The sequence below is a fragment of the Chrysochloris asiatica genome, unplaced genomic scaffold, assembly GCF_000296735.1.
Source record: "Chrysochloris asiatica unplaced genomic scaffold, ChrAsi1.0 scaffold00043, whole genome shotgun sequence".
NCBI classification, from domain to species: Eukaryota; Metazoa; Chordata; class Mammalia; order Afrosoricida; family Chrysochloridae; genus Chrysochloris; species Chrysochloris asiatica.
This window is the reverse complement of record NW_006408561.1, coordinates 16,033,528-16,038,761: the sequence shown is the minus strand read 5'-3', so window position 1 is coordinate 16,038,761 and position 5,234 is coordinate 16,033,528. Positions and strand designations below refer to the sequence as shown.

Here is a 5,234-nt window from a genome sequence, read left to right as displayed (position 1 = left end):
CCCCCGTAGGTTTTTCTAGGCTGTAATTTTTGTGGGAGGAGTCCTGGTGGTACAGTGTGGGTTATGAATTCGGCTACTGACCACAAAGCCAGCAATTCTAATCCACCAGCAGTTCTGCAGGAGAAAGATGTGGCTTTCTGCTCTCGTAAAGATTCACAGCCTTCAGAATCCTAGAAAACGTTCCAATGATTCACATTCAACATGGCGGCACACAACTACCATGACCACCGTCTTTATAAGGGCAGATTGACAGGTCTGTCTTTTGCGGAGCTGCCGGCTAAGTTTGAATCACCAACTTTTCAGTTATCAGGTGAGCACTTAACCATTGTGCCACTAGGAATCCACACCTTCTCAGATGTTCTTTAAGTATGTATAGTACACAACATGATGATTTTATATCTTTTGCTGTTAAGTGTCATAGAGTTGTTCGGACTCATAGCTACCCTGTATAGAGTTTCTGAGGACCGGCTGGTGAGCTTGAACCATCGACCTCGTGGTTTAAACAGACTTTGCAATCCAGTGCATTAACTCATAGTGCCACACCAGGACTTTTTACATCTAGTAGATGGTTGCTTTTCTACAATGCTATCCTTACTCTGAGACTGAACTGCCCATGCTCTGAATTAGATACAGATTCTTATTGCCAGTTTGTGTGCTTCCTCTGACCTCCACTGAGAGAAAAGTTGGATTCTCCACTCCCAACTTGAGAACATGAAAGCCCAGTTGTTCTTGGCTGCTGAAACATTTGCATTTGAGCCAGCTACACCTTTTATGGATATTTTCTTGAATCTTTTTTCATAGTTCTATAATTACAGTGGATGTTGCCAAAGAACCCTTGTAGCAACATCCAACCACGTGTTGCCTGGAACTACGCCAAGGTGACTAGTCAGAGAACAGCTTCTTGAGTCAACCTCACTTTACAAGGAGAAACTACAAAGCGACACTACTTCAACCCAAGGTAGTTGGCCTTTTTAAATAATAATAAAAGAAAATGCAAATTATACCTAGCTACATGTAACTTGATATTATTTTATCAAGGTTAAATATCCTTGATATAAAGAAGGAATTCTTCCTGAGAAATGCAGTGGAATGAAATGGAAGGATGTAGCTTCCTTACGTCCAGTATAATAGTGTTTGAACTTCATCATAACCCAAAAATAAATAAAATTTACTAGACTGATAATTTTTACTCTTCATTTTAACTACTAAATAACTGCAATTATTTTAGGTGTAGAGCAAAATACTAATTGAAATCATTTTCACACAAGTTAGATATGAACTGGTGTGGGTCTGTAGGATCATCACAGTTCAGATCCATCACCCGCTTCTCAGAAACTCTATACAGGATAGCTATGAGTCAGAATCAACTCGATGGCACTTAACAACAACAACAGATGTGATTTTAGCTGGTGATGTTTAAAAAGCGGACAAAACTCAGAAGTGGTATTTGAAACATCTCTTTTGGCCTTTATTTCTCTAGAATATTGAAATCAAAAGCTTGACCATGAGTCTATGTTTTATAGGTGGCATTTTGAAGGGGAAAAATTCAAAATTATTTTATACTCTGGTAGAACTAGGAAGAGAAATAAAAGTAATCTGCTATAGGAGTGACAAGGGAGAAAAGAGGACAGAAATGGTCAAATTGGGAGGAAAATGAAACTGAGGCCAAAATCATTTTATTTTTAAACCTATAAAAGGTAAATTATAAATAATTACAAGCTTAAAAATTAAGTAGCTGACTTAACATTTTAACATGCTCCTTGGGACTTTTTAATCATGTGTTCTCCTATAACAATTTTCAATGTTAAAATGTACTAGCAAATCAATTTAAGGTGTTTGGTTGAGGGACTATTCTATTTTATTGCACAGCAGGGAGCCGACTGGCTTTTTGTCCTTTAAGATAGTCATCATTTTCATTCCAGAATAACACTTTTAAAATTTTGATTGTGCCTTAGCAGACACTGGAATTAACTTACTTTGTGAATCATTTTAAATTATATTGCCATTTGCTTTATATTGATTTTTATGAGAGAATTTTATTTTCCTTGTTTTTCTTTTCATGTTGGATACTTGTGAAGAACTTGGGAATGTTTTGAATAGAAAATGCAAAATGAGAGGAGGAGTTCTAGGAAAAATATACATGTTTTTATCAATGCAAATAACACGTACCACAAAATTTTCATTGAACTAGAAACTTGAGGTAATATTTTTCTGCTAGCTTTCTGAGTGGTAAACCCAGTCTATCAGTGTCTCTTCAGTAAATTACAATGAAAACAGAAAATACACTTACTCAGGTGACAGTGGTTTCCATGGTAGCCGGGTAGACAGGTACATCTCCCTGTGACTGGGTGACAGTCTTCATTCTCTGTTGAACACTGACATACCTGGTTACAGTCCTTCCCATATGTGCCTGGTGGACAAACTAACAGGAAGAGGAAATGTAAACCCAATGAATTAAATTTGTCTGTGTAAATATAGCTCTAAAAGTGAAAGCAGGGAAAAATTTATTAAATAAGACCATTGCCTACAGAAGTGTGCTGCCCTCTGGGATTTCGGTTTCATTAAATTTACTTGGGGATTACTTCACTGTTTGATTTTGTTTTGTTCAGTCAATTTGTGACCGACTGTCAAGGGCTGGCTGCAATTTTCTTGTCACTGAAGAAAATCATAGGGTAATGTCAGGTAAAATCAACTAAAATAATAGTATAATTCATGAGGGACCACATATCTGGATGAAGATTTTTTTTTTTCTGGTGAAGCTGGTTTAAACTCTCAAGGTTGTTTCTCCCTGCACATTAACATGTACTTTATGTGTGTTACTTGTCAGCCACACTGCTGGGCTTTGCATTTTTTCTTTCTACACACCAAGCAGTAAATCTTTCCCTCCAGTTTCTAACTAATATCATGCCATTTCATTAAGAAAATACAAAGACTTTCTGGGCTAGTTGTAGATTATAATAGTAGAACTTTTGAGCTTCATGATAATATCTACATGACAAATCAAACAAATTCAGTTGAAAAAATATAAGACAAATTAGTTATCCTGCATATATAAATGTGAATAATAAATATAAAGGAGCAGAAATTTAAAAAGCATGAATGTAATGAACAACATAATAGCATTTTCTCTATGGGGTCTTTTAAAACGGGTTGTTCTTTCATGTCCTCATGATATCAAAACACCTGAATAAGAAATTTAAAAGTTGAGCCAAAAATTATGGTGTCACTTGTTTTTTCTATTATCCTTAAGAATATTCTGTTTATCAGCTTCTTTAAGTAAAAAATGGCATCAATTATTATTCTAACTGTTTAGGACATTGGTTACTTCCCTTGTATTAAAACAGACCAATGAAGCATAGGGTGACATTTAAAAAATGTAACAAGAATGGTTTTTTCCCCTTCTTTTCTTACCTGGTCATGCACAAATCTGAAGACAAGAGGAGGGATCTGACTGAACAGTTGAACAATTATTTATGATGTCTGCTGTTGGTGTAGACAATTTTTCATCTAAGAATCACTGTTCAAATCAATTAAGTATTTATCATGAATTTGCCAGGTATGCCAAAAGCACATCTGGCATCACTACCTGAAAAGCTTTTTAAACTTCTTAATGAGTGGCTAAGCATGAAGAACTGATCATGGCATTTCTAAAGTGTCTGGTAGGTCACACAATTTACCCCTTGTTAGTAATAAGCACATGCAACAACAACAGTAAGCACATGAGGGCAGGCACCTACACTCTGCTTTGGCATGAGGAAAGGAGCTACCTAATGGCCAGGTACAAAGGGCAAGCAATCAGAAACTCTCACCGTGTTTCATTAGAGGCTTTTGATGGTTTTAAAAACCAAGACCTGAAGTTATTACAAATACTTACCATTATGTTCCAGGGATTGCATGCACATATAGCTTGGTCTTCCAACAGCAAATACATACACAAAACACTGTGCTCTGAGGAGATTCATTACACTGAGAAATCAAAGTGGCTATGGTGAACACAAAAACTTTTGTGTAATAAATTCCATGATCCCAACCTGTTTAGCCATTTCCCATCTTGAGGCATGGAGCCCATGGGGAGGGGCTGCTTGGGCTGGTCCACTTTAAGAAAGAGCCACTGTGAAAATTGTGCTGGTCTGTATCCTGGCTTCATAATGGCTCAGCAGTAGAATTCACATCTTCCATAAAGAAGACCCAGATTTCATTCTCAACCAATGCACCGCAAGCATGGTAATCTCCTATGTGCTATGTTGCTCTGATCCAGAACAGTGAAACCTCCAATGAAGCTTCTAGACTACAAGATGGAATTACCTTGACAACAGCTAACAAGGAGCATCAGGTGAGTGATCTAGAGGAAAGGGCACTAACTTTGGGATATACCACTGACCATATCTTTGGCTTTAAACAGATTATTTAATCTCGGAGACTCTTGGTTTCTTTTCTGTATAAAAGATTAATAAAATCTATCTCACAGATTGTTATAAGGAGTAACAAAGTTGACATAGTAACCTTTTAAAGTCATGTATATACTCATCCATCAGGTGCGATGGATCTTAACTGAAAGCAGTGAATACCAGAAAGATGTTTACCTGTGTTTTACTGACTACACAAAGGCTTTCGATTCTGTGGATCATGACAAACTATGGACAACATTGCAAAGTATGAGTATTCCGGAACACTTAATTGTGCTTATGAGGAATTTGTACATGGACCAAGAGGCAGTTGTTAGAACAGAACAAGGGAACACTGAATGGTTTAAAATTAATAAAGGTGTGTGACAGGGTTTTATTCTTTCACCATACTTATTCAACCTGTATGCTGAGCAAATACTCTGAGAAGCTGGGTTATATGAAGGAAAACATAGAATCAGGATAGGAGGAAAAGTCTTTAACAACCTGCGATATGCAGATGATACAACCTACCTTGCTGAAAATGAAGAGGACTTAAAATACTTACTGATGAAGATCAAAGAGCACAGCTTTCCCTATGGATTGCATCTCAATGTAAAGAAAACAAAAATCCTCACTACTGACCAATAAACAACATTCTTATCAATGGAGAAAAGATTGAAGTTGTCAAGGACTTCATTCTTCTTGTATCAACTAACAACACTCATGGAAGCAGCAGTCAAGAAATCAAACGACAGGTTGCATTAGGCAAATCTGCTGCACAAGAACTTTTTGTTTTTAAGTTATTATTGTGAGGTTTATATGGGAGAACATCACCTTTACACTCATCCT

At 36.7% G+C, this 5,234-nt stretch overlaps 1 pseudogene; it reads left to right on the top strand.

The window, feature by feature from the left end:
- The first annotated feature begins 201 nt into the window (after nt 1-201).
- The window catches only part of LOC102834666, a 27,484-nt pseudogene continuing 22,451 nt past the window's right edge, over nt 202-5,234 (top strand).